Source organism: Plecotus auritus (genome assembly GCF_963455305.1).
Source record: "Plecotus auritus genome assembly, chromosome: 2".
Classification (NCBI taxonomy): domain Eukaryota; kingdom Metazoa; phylum Chordata; class Mammalia; order Chiroptera; family Vespertilionidae; genus Plecotus; species Plecotus auritus.
Window position 1 is genome coordinate 97,433,561 of NC_137771.1, and position 14,323 is coordinate 97,447,883.

The 14,323-nt window shown below is 45.6% G+C and overlaps 1 pseudogene across 1 annotated transcript; it reads left to right on the plus strand.

Moving 5' to 3' along the window:
* Positions 1–3,047: 3,047 nt before the first annotated feature.
* LOC308241150 (serpin B9-like) lies at positions 3,048–10,090 on the plus strand (annotated as a pseudogene). Its single transcript has 3 exons — positions 3,048–3,143; positions 4,726–4,881; positions 9,684–10,090. The product of its transcript is annotated as a serpin B9-like (transcript).
* The last annotated feature ends 4,233 nt before the right edge of the window (positions 10,091–14,323 follow it).

A 14,323-nucleotide genomic window follows, 5' to 3' on the forward strand; every position in this document is an offset into this window, starting at 1 on the left:
GGTCAGGAAGGGTGTGAACAGAAATATGCAAAGAGGGCGAAAGGCATGTACCTATTACAGGTACAGACTTCGTAACTGCTAGTTAGGTGAGTTTAACAAATACTCAGTAAACATCTGAAAATGATGAAAGTTTCCTTTCTGTTTGTTCCCAGGGGCTTTTTAAGGTGGGGCGGGGGGAGGGGGGCAGGAGCCGGTGTCTGAGGCAAGTCCTACAAGCTGGCATCATAGCTGAGCTCCTGGCCAAGCACACACCTTCACTGTAGACTGTTGGTCAGTGGGGCTCTGTTTTCATATGAGGTCCTTCTCCTTGAGAATCCTCTTCAGTACAATCACTCATTTAAATCCCTTTCCAGTGCATGGGACGCAGGGGCGCAGGTATATGGTGTCCTTTAAACCTAGTGAGGTTTCCTGTGTTTTAGGCAAACCAGGCGGAGAGCCTCACAGGAGTGGTTAGAGCACCCAGACCTTCTGGTTTCCACACCAGAGCTCCTGACCCTCCAGTGCCCCAGGAGACAACGAATGGGAATCCAGAATTAGCTTTGGATTCCATTTAAGCTCTCAGAGACGCACAGTTATTCCCAGGATTACTGTATTTTGGCCATTTCTCTTCAATTTTTTTTAACACTTTAATTATATTTTTGGCTTTAAAATTCAGGGCTATGTTTTCTTCTACTGAGTGCATACTTATGGTTTTCCTGGGATGCAAGATTTAAAAAGAACCTCTTTCTGGACCCCTCTCATCCTTTTCATTTTTTCCTGTTGCTCATGTTCTAATAGATCAATTTAGGCAGAATAGCCAACTCCTTTACTCCCCTTTCACGTGTTCTCTCTTCTTCCCACCTCCCCTCCCTTTCTTTCTCTCTGTCTTTTCCCCTCTGATTCTTCCCTCCACCCAATGAGGTGGTGTTTCTCTAGCAATTAATGTAAAAGCTATGCCCTTTAAAGGGAAATTTAGTGGAGCATTTTGAGACCAACAAGAGAATATTGATCATTTTAAGTTATGTTTCCACAGGCACTCTCCTTGAGCACAGAGAAGGACATTCATGTGGGTTTCCAGGCCCTTCTTGCAGAAGTGAACAGACCTGGCTCTCAGTACCTGCTCTGATCAGCCAGCAGGCTCTTTGGAGAAAAGACATTTGAATTCCTCTCAGTAAGTTGAATCAGCAGAACAAGAAAAGATGTATTCAAAAAATAGAGTCTGAGAGAAAGACCCTAGAAACTTACGGTAAACACTAGAGGCCTGGTGCATGAAATTCGTGCATGGCTGGGGTATGTGTCCCTCAGCCCAGCCTGCACCCTCTCCAATCTAGGATCCCTCTCACATTCCAGGACTGCTGGCTCCCAACCACTTGCCTGCCTGCCTGCCTGCCTGATTGCCCCTAACCACTTCTGCCTGCCAGCATGATCACCCCTAACCACTCCCCTGCCAGCCTGATCAACGCCTAACTGCTCCCCTGCTTGCCTGATTGCCCCTAATTGCCCTCCCCTGCCAGCCTGATCACTCCTGACTGCCCTCCCCTGCAGGCCTGGTCCCCCCCAACTGTCTTCCTCTGTAGGACTGGTTCCCCCAACTGTTCTCTCCTGCAGGCCAGGTCCCCCCCAACTGCCCTCCCCTTCAGGTCTGCTCCCTCCCAACTGCCTTCCCCTGCAGGCCTAGTCACCCCCAACTGCCCTCCCCTGCAGGCCTGGTCACCCCTAACTGCCCTCCCCTGCTAGCCTGGTCCCCCCTAATTGCCCTCCCCTGCTGGCCTGGTCACCCCCAAATGCCCTCCGCTGCAGGCCTGGTTGCCCCCAGCTGCCCTCCCTTATGGGCCTGGTCCCTCCCAACTGCCCTCCCTTGCAGGCCTGAGTCCCTCCCAACTCCCCTCCACTGAAGGCCTGGTCACCCCTAACTGCCCTCCCCTGCCGGCCATCTTGTGTCCACATGGGGGTGGCCATCTTTGACCACATTGAGGCAGTCATCTTGTGTGTTGGAGTGACAGTCAATTTGCATATTACCCTTTTATTAGAAAGGATACTTCAAAAAATTCATAGTTCTCTAAGTGTACCTTGAGTTGTTTAAAATGTGACTAGTTCTAAAAAATGCATTTATCTGTTTCTGGCTATTCATGGCTTAGTGCTTACCCACTTATAAATTCTGATATTATCATATCTAGTCAAATAAGATATAGTCACTTTATGAGATGTAGGCTGTTTTTCATAAAAAGATGGAGTATTCAGATTCTTTGGGAGACTTGCTGATATTTGCTTTAGGAATGCAGCCTCGTTACACACTTTTGTCTCCAAAGACCTTTCAGGAGTCCTGTCTTCATTTCTGTCACGCTGAGCTGGAGCAGCTTCCCTTGGTCGAAGCTGCAGAAGGGCCCGGGAGTCATATCTACACCTGGTGTCAAAGATGACTGAAGGTCAGCACCCATGCACCACCCGCACCTCCTCCCCCTTCGCTTCTCCTCTTCCTTCACCTCTTCCTCCTTCTTCCCCTCCTCCTCCCTCTCTTCCTCCCAGTCCTGCTCTTCTCCCTTCTTCTCATCCTCACCCTCTTCTCCCTTCTTCCCTCCTCTTCCTGCTCCTCTGATTTTACTAGTGTTGCAGATGGTCAGAGTGATGTTGATGGGCTGGGCTGCGTGGCATATTTGAACTTTATTCACTCATCAGGGTTCCAATCCCATGCTCAGGTTTTCAATAATAGAGACTAACTTTTGTCCATTCTCTCAGGAACTTATTTGACTGATGTAAAGATCTGAAGAAACCCATAGGCCCCATTTTCTTTTTTGTAACTTACACTGAAGCATACTTGGTCAGTGTCTCTCACATGCTGTGTGAATCCATCATCTCTGTAGCAAGGACACTGATGGTCAAATCTTCCCTGAGTCGTGCACTTGGGCTCCATCACCACTGCCTTCACTGGAGAGAGGCCCTGGACTGCTCTTTGGAGGATTAGATAAAAGCCTCCATTTAACCAAGTGTGACAACCAAGGCCCCTCCAGCCCACCTCTCAGTTCTTGCTTCCTTGTTCTCCTGCCTGGTGCAGTGTTTTTCCTTGAGTAATGCAGGAGACTTTCACCGCCATCAACTCTGTGGATGTTCCTGGAGCACTGGTGATCATGAATGCACCTCATATGCATTGTTTTCCATTTCTGAATGTAACAGTGCAAACTCTGCAAATATGAAAAAGAATGTTTGGCTTTTGACAAATAATCAAGGACCTGCCAATAAATGTTATCAGGGCTTATTCATCATGCCTTGATAAAAATCAACTGGATATATTCTTTCCTTTTCCCAAAAGGCAAGATTCCTAACCTGTTACCAGACAACTCTATTAAAAAAGAGACCAGGCTGCTTCTTGTCAACGCCATGTGCTTCAAAGGAAGATGGAATGGACCCTTCCAGAAAACATGCACAAAGGAAATGTCTTTTAAAATAAGCCAGGTGAAGAAGCTTTCAAAAATCTTGCTAGTTTGATGAAAAAATTGAATGGGAAATTTTAATTTTGTGAAAGCATGAATGATTGGTTAAAATAGTCAAAACAACACATTCCTGAATGGAATTTTAAACTCAGTAAAAAAGAACTAGAGGAAACAATATTTTTTTACATTTCATTCCTCATCCTATTGTCTCTGTCAATTTTTATACATTCATTGCTGCCACCTATTTCTGGAAACTTAAGATATTTCTTCATGTGCAGGTTGTTAAATAGAAAGCAAAAATCAACAACACACAGGTGTTAAGGAAATGTGATACTTGTGTGCATTGAGGTATAGAGGGAGTGAATGTGAAAATATATTCATTAAATCATGTATTTTAAAACTGAAGTATAGACTTGACTTGCTGTTAAGTAATGTGTCATTAACTGTAAATTATTTATAAATTGCTACTATTATAACAACTAAGACTTTAGTCTTGCATTGAAATATAATAACCTCAATAAGGGCAGACACTGAAATAGTTTGCCAATCCTGAAATCCCTGAAAAATACCATTTCAGAAAATTGGAAATGTGTTCAGGTAATATCCCCCTCTTTTGTCTTTTTTGGATAAGGTGTACTTTAAATAATCAGCTCTCTTGTTGCAAAGCAAGGAGTGGAAAACTTTTCTAGCATTGACTTTAGAAAATATGTTAATTTTTATAGTAGATGGTCTGTAGCAACTTTAAAATTTCAGTTTAATAAGTCTAACACGTCCACTAACTTCTGCATGCATATACCTTTCCATAATATAGAAATCACCTCCCGGTAGTAGAGTATCAGACTTGGGAAAATTGAATGTAAATGCATGAAGACACATCTGGTTCTGGGTACTGGCTAAGAGACTATTTTCTGACAGGGCAGGTCCATCTATATTGCAGTCACACTGCTGGGAAAGTAGAAGTTTCATCCCACTTTTTCATAAACCCTTTTTCTAAGTAGATAGAATCCTTTGATCACATTGTTTTCTTAAATATATTTGCAGAGCAAGGAAAATCTGGCTTGTTCCTCTGGAAAATGCAGATTATCACACTGATCTTGCTGAATTACACATCTTCTCATGGGGCTGCCACACCTGCTCACAGCAGATGCCTTGCCATCATGACGGAAGGAGTGGGGACTTTCCAAGTGCTCCCTAGAGCAGGGATATTGTTTCCCCCATGGCTGCGAAGCACGCTCCTGGAGTCTGCGCTCATCTGGGAAGGTTATTGCCTTTTCCACCCTGTGCTTTTCCTTCAGGTTCCTCTGTTTGTTCCCCTCAGGAGGAGCAGAGGCCCGTGCAGATGATGTTCCAGGAGGCCATGGTCAACCTCGCCTACATAAAGGAGGTGAAGGCCTGGGTGCTGGAGCTGCCCTATGCCAGCGAGGAGCTGAGCATGCTCATTCTGTTGCCTAAACACAATGTGGACCTCAGCCAGGTGAGGTGAGCCCAGGGACACCCTCCTGCCCTTCCTCACAGGATAGAGCTCTCACCGGTTGTGTCTGGCTTTTAAGCCAGTGACTTGGGCCACAGGCTGTGGAGCACGGTGTGCAGCAGTGGGCTTTGGACTCTACCTGCTACTCAAGACCCACTTCTTCAGTATGACCTCTCCCAATTATTACCTCCCCCCACTCCCCTTTTCTCCTCTCTGAACTGGGGATAACAAGAACATCTGCCTGAGCGTTTTGATGAGGATAAAGTGGGGGTGATCCACGGACAAGCTTAGCACATTGCCTCGTACGATAAGCCCACTTGAAATGGGTCCTTATTACTGTCCTGATCATTGTTGTTAGCAAGGAGTATATTTTAAAGAGTAAGAGCCTTGTCTTTATTCAGAACCTGAAGCAGTGGGTGGGAACAAGCTTAGGCATTAAGGTAAGGAGGGGGAAGCCAGGAGGGCGGGGCAAGCGCTCAGGGCACAGAGCCAGGGACAGCCCCCACTGGCACTCATCCACCCCCCCCCCCTTGTTTTCTGTGAGCATGGGTCCTTGGGTGAGAGGATCCACCGCTGCCAATAGGCTGTGGCCCAGCACCTGGGTGGGCGATGTCCCGTGTCCTGAGGGCTGAGTGATGGGGGCTGCAGCCCTTGGTTCTGCCTGTGTCCATCTCCTGTGAAGCTGCTTCTCCACAAGGATATGGGTTCCCTGAGCTGACCTTTCCCTCTGGGGGCCCTTTATTTGTCAATCTTGCTGCTTCACAGCAATGTCTTCTCATCTTCAAGAATAAGCACATTCCCAGCTGGTGTGACTCAGTGGTTGAGCGTCAACCTATGAACCATGAGGTTATGGTTCCATTCCAGGTCAGAGCACATGCCCAGGTTGTGGGCTGCATCCCCAGTATAGTGTGTGTAGGAGGCAGCCTATCAATGATTCTCTCTCATCATTGATGTTTCTCTCCCTCTCTTCCTCTCCCTTCCTCTCTGAAATTAGTAAAAATATATTTTTTAAAAATAGAAAAGAATCGGCAGAGTGAAAAGAAACAAGTGCACAGTCAGCTGGGCATTGACTCTTGTTGGGATGAGAGCACACCTCTCAGAAGTCCTGGGAAGGGGAGGGCAGCCTGGTCTCGGTACCTCTAGGTGGTTGGAGATCGCCCCTGCTTGGTATGGCAGCCACATGTGTAACAGCACAAGGGTGCCCCGGCCCGCGGGGCAACAACGAGGGCACACAGGAACCACCTAAGAGAATGAAACAAACAAGGAACTCGAAGAACGGAGGCAAGACAGGGTTCTGATCAAGCCTCGTTTTTTATTCGAACATTGCGGTATATAAGCACTCAGGAGGGGAGGGGTAGGATAAGGAGTTGCCATGGGATGATTGGTTGGGGACTGGGTATCTGTCCTAGCTGATTGGTTATTCTGATGTGGGAGGTTCTCCTGGCCCTTGGCGCGCACGGGCTTCTTTGGCGCGCGCAGGCTTTCTTTGTTCTTGCTCAATCAGAAAGTAAGGCTGACCAAGAAGTGAGACCGAACTCTGCCTTTATAGATCCCGGCATCTCCTCCCTTTCTGTTTTTAAGTGGGAGTGGGCTTTAACCGAGCGAGGGAGTAGTGACCCGGCAGGCCAGAGAGCCTTCCCTGCAGTGGCTGCGCCTGTCTTAGGTCGGGAGACTCGGGATACCTGGTTTAACGCCTGCATTACCCGTCATTGGCCTAACTGAATCGCTCTGATCCAGTGCCTGTCTTAGGTTGCAGGTAGGGCCTATAGAAGAGCCCCTCAGCGTATGCCGTCTCCTCTTACCCGTCATTGGCTGCCAGCCAAGCTCACCAGGGCTTGCTTCATTAGAGAGCATCCGAGTAGGATGCGGTATGGGCATCTCTGTTGGCCATCTAAGAGAAAAAATTTGATAGATACCAACCTCTATGTAAGCTAGGTATACTCTCAGGGAAAACCAGAGGGGGTCGAAAGATTATGGGACCTTCCCTGCACTCAGCTCGGTGCCCATACCTTTCTCCTGGAGGGGAGTAGGTAAGCATTCCTCTGGTCATCATGCTGTCCCCGTAGGGAGGGAGCACTGGTAGAGGTCATAGTCCTGTTCACGGTCAGCCTCAGCTAAGCGGTGATAATGTACTTGTATGGGTTTGGCTATGAGGGAATCTATTTGTTGTTTGATAAAATGTGTGAGCCTTCTAAAGGCCCATGGTCCAAAAGCAAGGAGTAGGAGTAGACCAACTAGAGGGCCTAGGATAGAGGGTAATAGGGTTGAAAGCCAGTGGGGGGGGGGGGGTGTTAAACCATCGTTCTACCCAATCTTGATTTTGTTCTCTTAGCTTTCGCCTTTTCTCTAATCTATCTCTAACTTTTGTCAGTGAGTCTTTAATAACCCCAGAATGGTTAACATAAAAGCAGCATTGTTCCTCTAAGGCGGCGCAGAGGCCTCCCTGTTGTAGAAGAAGTAGATCCAGGCCTCGTCGGTTTTGGAGTACCACCTCGGCTAGAGACGTCATGGATTCTTGTAGATGAGAAATGGCACCTTCTAGACTTTTGATGTCCTCATCGATAGCTTCTTGTAATTGGTTGTAATATTGATTGGAAAGAACAAGAGAGGTTATTCCGACCCCTGTACCCGTGGCGCCGAGGCCTAAGAGGGTGGCCACCGTGAGGGTTGTAATAAGTTCCCTTTTCTGTCTGAGGGAAGGATCAGGGGAGGCATTGTCGGGGAATAACGAGTGGGAAAATTGTTCATCACTAAGATAGGATACTTTAGGAACTAAGGAAACTTGTACACAAAAGGAGTTACTGAGGAGGGGGGCATAGATGCACTGTGTCAGGCCATCACTGCAGGCCCACCATGTGTTATTGTTAGGAATTAAATATTCTTGATTATTCTGAGGGGTAATTATTTGATTACAGAGGTGCCGATGTGAAGTAGGCACGGGCCCTAGGCAGAGTCCCTATCCAGAGACAGCCTGGAGTGTTATTTTTCCCTGTCCACTGTGTTGCCAACGGCATTGAGTAATGTTCTGAACAATGGAGTAATTGTTGGACCTTGCTAGGCCTTCATAGAAGGGAGGGATGGCGGAGAGACACAACCAACAGGACTGGGTGATATTGGGGTTAGATTGGTTTAGGGTGTGGAAGGTAGCAGAGAGTAAGGATAACATAGAGTCCTTGGTGGATGGAGGTCTAATGGGAGGCAGTGTGGGAGCCAGAGCTGTGGGGGGAGTATTGGAGTTTGTTTTGGTAGGTAGTGGTTTCAGAGAAGGCTTATTCTTGTCAGCTAGGGGGATAGCTAAGTTAGGGCCGATACTGACCGGGGGTGTGGATGGCGTGGCTCGTAGTTTAATAGTGAGGACACCTCCATAGTCTGTCCCGGAAAGATATTGTCTAATTCCAAAATCTACTCTGGAAGTCCAGCCTGAATAAGTTTTGCCTTTATCTGTGAAGGTAATGAGGAGTCTGTTGCAGGGTTTTTGTGGCGTCTTTGGATTATGACCTTTAAGTAGATAATTATCGCAATTATTTATGGTCTGGGGATCTCTGGAGAAAATTACAAGGGCATCAGGCCTTGGATTTAACCAAGGTGCCTGTGATTCGCATCCCCAAGGTGCACAAAAGTGGGATTCAGTGCCTCCACATTGTCTAATTTTTGCTCTATTACCTCGGGTGCTGGGGCAGATGTAAAAATCTACCTTGCCTTGACTACAGGGGTTCCTGGCAGGCCCTGGTTCCATAATATCCATGAGATTGAAGTTGAGAGTGGGGAAGAAGGTGTTCAATGGGACAATGCGTGTGGTGGAATATAGTACTTTACCGTCAATATATGAGGTGACAGACCATGTTTGGTTGAAGGGTTGATGACGACAGCAGCTGACAGAGGCGATCGTTAGGAGGATGATGAGGGATGTAGCCATTGGGTGATAAATCTACTGTCTTTCTGGATCCCAGCAGGGGCAGAAAAGGTTGCCTCCTGGAACAAGCCTTGGGTCTCGGCGGCACTCGTAGAGGGCAGTGATAAAGATGATAAGCAGGAGAAGAATGATGATGACCCAGACGTACCAAAGCATTTCCAGCGGTCACTTCTCAGTCTGGCTAGGCGTTGTATTTTTCTGTGTCTTACTCCGATCTGTCTCACGGCGGGTGGGACCGTGGCGATCTAGTGCTGAGTCTTCATTCGTGGGTCCTCGTGGCGACTCTTGGGGGGGGGGGGGTGCCTGGCCAGGGCTTCTCTGGTAGACGTTCTCGTCGGGGGTCCCCAGGGTGCTCCACGTTGGGCGCCAATTTGCCCCGGCCCACGGGGCAACAACGAGGGCACGCAGAAACCACCTAAGAGAATGAAACAAACAAGGAACTCGAAGAACTGAGGCAAGACAGGGTTCTGATCAAGCCTCGTTTTTTATTTGAACGTTGCGGTATATAAGCACTCAGGAGGGAGGGGTAGGATAAGAAGTTGCCATGGAATGATTGGTTGGGGACTGGGTATCTGTCCTAGCTGATTGGTTATTCTGATGTGGGAGGTTCTCCTGGCCCTTGGCGCGCACGGGCTTCTTTGGCGCGCGCAGGCTTTCTTTGTTCTTGCTCAATCAGAAAGTAAGGCTGACCAAGAAGTGAGACCGAACTCTGCCTTTATGGCTCCCGGCACAAGGGCAAGATCTCACAACCCTCCTGGTAAGTAAAGGTGCCTCTAGTCCTGTGTGACTATCAGCACCCACCTATAGGAGAAGGAAGGGCATGTGAATGCTTCTGTGTGCATATTTATATGTGCTGAAGTACGAATTCTAAAGGCAAACTCTGGTCTTTCAGGTGGAAAAACAACTCACTTTTGAGAAATTCATAGCCTGGACCAAGCCATCCCGGATGAGGAGCACTGATGTTGAAGTTTTCCTTCCAAGATTTCAGCTGGATGAGGGCTATGACATGGCCCCTGTGCTTCAGCGTTTGGGAAGAGCTGATGCCTTTCAAGGGGCAAAGCTGACTTTTCCTCAATGTCAGTCAGGAAAGAGCTGTTTCTGACCAACGCTGTGCACAAAAGTTTTTTGGAGGCGAATGAGGAAGGCACCGAGGCCGCAGCTGCCTCAGACATGGACACGGCCATCAACTACTGTGGTGTTGTTCCGGCAAGATTCTGTGCAGACCATTCCTTCCTTTTCTTCATCAGGCACAACAAAGCCAACTGCATTCTGTTTTGTGGCAGGTTTTCCACTCCATAAGGGGGGCAGTTACTGTGCCTGTGAGCATTTCCCTCTTCCTATGTCCTCAAATCTCACTCTACAGCTCAGTCAATTCGCAGGGCAAAGGTGGGGGCAGAGTCCTCATCTGGCTGAATGATTGGCCATGCCTCTCCACACTCAGCTGTCCCTATACTAACCACTCATTATGCCACTTAATCAATATTATAGGGCAATAGACTTCAGTGGTCACTGTTGTATTCATAATACATGCCAGACCCCATAGGATGGCATGCAAAGTTTTCCTATATGGCTCCAGACTTATTTCTCACTCATTCCACTGGCAATGAATTCTTGTTTCATTGTGCTCTGTCTTGTACTCGCATCTTGTCACATACTTGCCTTAGCCAAACTGCTTCCATGGCAGTATATGCTGTAAGCTGTGGTTACTGTTTCATACTTTTTCTGGTGCTTGGACTTCTTAAGAGGTTTCTATAGTGTACATTTTTATTTTATCTTTTATTGACACTCACTGATCATCAAGTATGTGCCAACAGGAAGTGGGGACATAAACATGTGGAATCCTTTGACACCTCGTCATTCTTACCTGCGCCCCAATTATATAGCTTTTATGTCAACCTAATTGGACAAACTGATGTTATTAAACTTATCATGTGAGCCCCTTGTAATTAAACACCTCTCTTCATGTTATTGTGTTTCTCCAATGACAACTCTAACAATAAAAATAATATTCAACTCTTAAAAACTCATTTCCAATGTCATCTTCTGCAAGAAATTATTCCTTTTCTGTATAACCAGATGTGCATCTTTGACCTCTCATTAGATACAAGAAAGGGCATTTCTCTTATGGTAGTTGCTTTATTTATTGATCATCTCTGCTCTCTAACTAGACTTTAAGGTCATCAAGGTTTGAGACAATATTTTGCATATCTATGTCGCACTTATAGTGCATGATAAGTAATTTGGTCATAGATGAGCTCTGTAAATATTTAAAATAAATATTTGTATTGATTTCAGAGAGGAAGGGAGGAGAGAGAGAGAGAGAGAGAGAGAGAGAGAGAGAGAAATATCAATGATGAGAATCACCCATCAGCTGCCTCTTGCACACCCCCTACTGGGGATCGACCCCCAACACAGGCATGTACTCCAACCAGGAATAGAGCTGTGACCTCCAGGTTCATGGGTCCATGTTCAACCACTGAACCACACCGGCTGGACTGTTTTCTATTCTTTTGGGTATATATTAGGAGAGAATAGCTGGGTCATATGCTCATTCTATGCTTAATGTTTTGAGGAATCACCAAACCACTTTCCACAGTGGCTGACACATTTTACACCCACTGGCAAGGTATGAGTGTTCCAACATCCCTGCAACATTTCCAATACTTGTTATTTTCCTTTTTTAATTTTTTTAATTTATGGCCATCCTAGTGGGTGGGTGTGGAGAAGCATGAGACTTGGTTGGAAAGTTTGTAAGGAGGCTACTTGGAGAAAAGGGAAGTGTATGGAAGGCCGCCCACCCTGTTTATCAGAATTCTGACTTAGGGGAGTGCCAAAGGTGGCACCCCTAATTATTCCTTGTCCTTTCCAAACAAGTCTGTGTATGTGCAGACCCCCTGGTGTTTACTGGAATCCTTATACTTAATCTTTGGGTGTCCTTGCTTAAAGCACACTGCAAACACACGTGTCCTCCCAAGATTACTTACCCTCTGATTGTATCTAAAAGATAAACTTTATCTCAAACTGCTGCTACAATAAAAGCCTAACGAGGCAGGCAATCAAGGTTGTCTGGTTCCTTTAGCCAGGCAGTCTCTTAGCCCTCTTTCACAGGAAATAGTTGTGTTGGAGTAATCCATTCATCTGTCAGAGTCTGCTGGTCAGCCCTGGCAAGGGTGGGAAGTGGTATCTCAATGTGGTGTGTGTGGTTGTTTTTTATGTAATTCTTTTCATTGTGTGTTTTATTTGTCTTTCCCTCATGAGTAATAATGTTCAACATCTTTGCATGTGCTTTTTGGTCATTTGTATATCTTCTTTGGAGAAAAATGTATTCATGTCATTTATCCATTTTTTATTGGGTTTTTCATCTTTTTGGTGTCACTTTTTTGTCAATGGGTACTAGGCGCTCATCAGAGATATCATTTCAAATATTCTCTTCCATGCTTTAGGATGCCCTTTGATCTACAAAAGGTTGTAGTGTCCAGTGTATCTATTCATTTTTGTTGGTGCTCATACTTTTGGTGGCATATCTAAGAATACGTGGCCAAGGTCAAAGTCAAAAATATTTACAACTAACGTTTTTGTTTGAGGATGTTATTATTATAGCTTTTATATTTAGAATGTTAATCCATTTTGATGTACATGATGTGAAGTATCAGGGTCCAAATTATTTTTTTATATATGGGATATCCAATTGTCCCAGCATCTTTTCCATTTTTTTGTTGAAAAAGGTGTGGACAGTAGACAGAAAGGAACAAGGTAAAATATTAATATGCATATATGAGAATCAAAAGAGGATACTTAAAGGGGTTTCATGAAATCCACTGGTGATAGATTAGGGAGGTGGAAGAAAGCAGAGCAAGGAAACCTCTGGGATTGGATAAAAAGTAAAACTAATAGCCCTGCTCAGGGCTCCATTCCAGTAAGGGGTATACAGGAACAATGAATCAGTGATTCTCTCTCATTATTGATATTTCTCTCTCTCTCCCTCTCCCTTCCTCTCTGAAATCAGTAAAAACATATTTTTTAAAAAAAGAAAAGTAAAACGAATAGACATATACTTCCTTTACCTTGATGGGTACAGGATAGCTAACAATTAACATTTACAGCACACAGAGATGGTATTCGGGGAACAAGATAACAATGAGGGGTTCTGTGGTCTGTGGTCTGTGCTCTGGTCCATAGGTTTTGCCCTGAGGGGTCTAGAAAAGATTACTCTGTCATTGCAAAGGTATGTTATCATAGATGCAAAAATAGAATAAACAGGTTACTCAAGGTAAAGATTGGCCTTTGTCAAGGAAGCTACAGGCCCAGGATGTGACAATTCACCATGACCAAATTTTAGTTAGGATTTTTTTTTAATATTTTTTATTGATTTCAGAGAGGAAGGGAGAGGAAAGATAGAAACATCAATGATGAGAGAGAATCATTGACCAGCTTCCTTCTGTACGCCCTCCACTGGGGACTGAGCCCGCAACCCAGGCATGTGCCCCGACCAGAATCGAACCCGGGACCCTTCAGTCTGCAGGCCGATGCTCTATCCACTGAGCCAAACCTGCCAGGGTAGGAATTTTTATGTTCATACCATTCTGTGTGGTAACTTCTTGTCTCTGAGTTTATACTGCCCACCATACTGGCCTCACCTGAACTTGTCAGGTATAGTACGCGGCTACTTTTTCCTCTACACTGTGAATGACATATAAGTAAAGGATTGAAGTTTATGCGTACCAAAGAGAAACACTGTGTCATTCTACACTATTAAACAACACTCCTGACACCAGTATGAGGGTTTTTCCACACCAAGTAGTTTTCTAATTCTCAAGACACTGACTAGTTGTTCTACAAGTCAAGTCAGTTCTGACACTAACTGCCGGAGTTAGTTCAGACCCCACAGATTAAGGGTTCAGTCTCATGAGACTTCTCCCATTTCAGATGCCAATTGCAAGTTTGTTTGTCATGTGTACTTCTGACTGACCAGCTTAAATGGGATTCCCACACCTTCTCTGTAGGCTCAATAATTTGTTAGAATGTCTCAGCACTCAGGAAAATGCTCTACTTTCTCTTATTAGTTTTTTATAAATGACAAACTCAAACAGCTGGTGATAGATACATAGGGCCTGGGGGAAGGTTGCACAGAGCTCCCACATTCCTCCACATGCAACACACTCCCAGCACCTTGACGTGTTCACCAACCTGGAAGCTTGTCATTTTGGAGTTTTCAGGGAGGTTTCCTCACGTAGGCATGATTGATGATTAACTCAGTCTGTAGCCCCTTTTTCATTGGTAGGTACAGGATAGCTAACAGCATTTACAGCACATAGAGATGGTATTCAGAGAACAAGGTAACAATGAGGAGTTCTGTGCTCTGGTGCAATAATTGTGCCCTGAGGGGTCTGGAAAAGGAGATTCCTTTGACATTTCAAAGGTATGTTAAGTTAGATTCAAAAAGACAATAGACAGGCTCACTTAAGGCAAAAATTGGCCTTGGTCAAGGAAGCTAAAGGCCTAGAATGTGACTACCCATCATGATCCACTTTC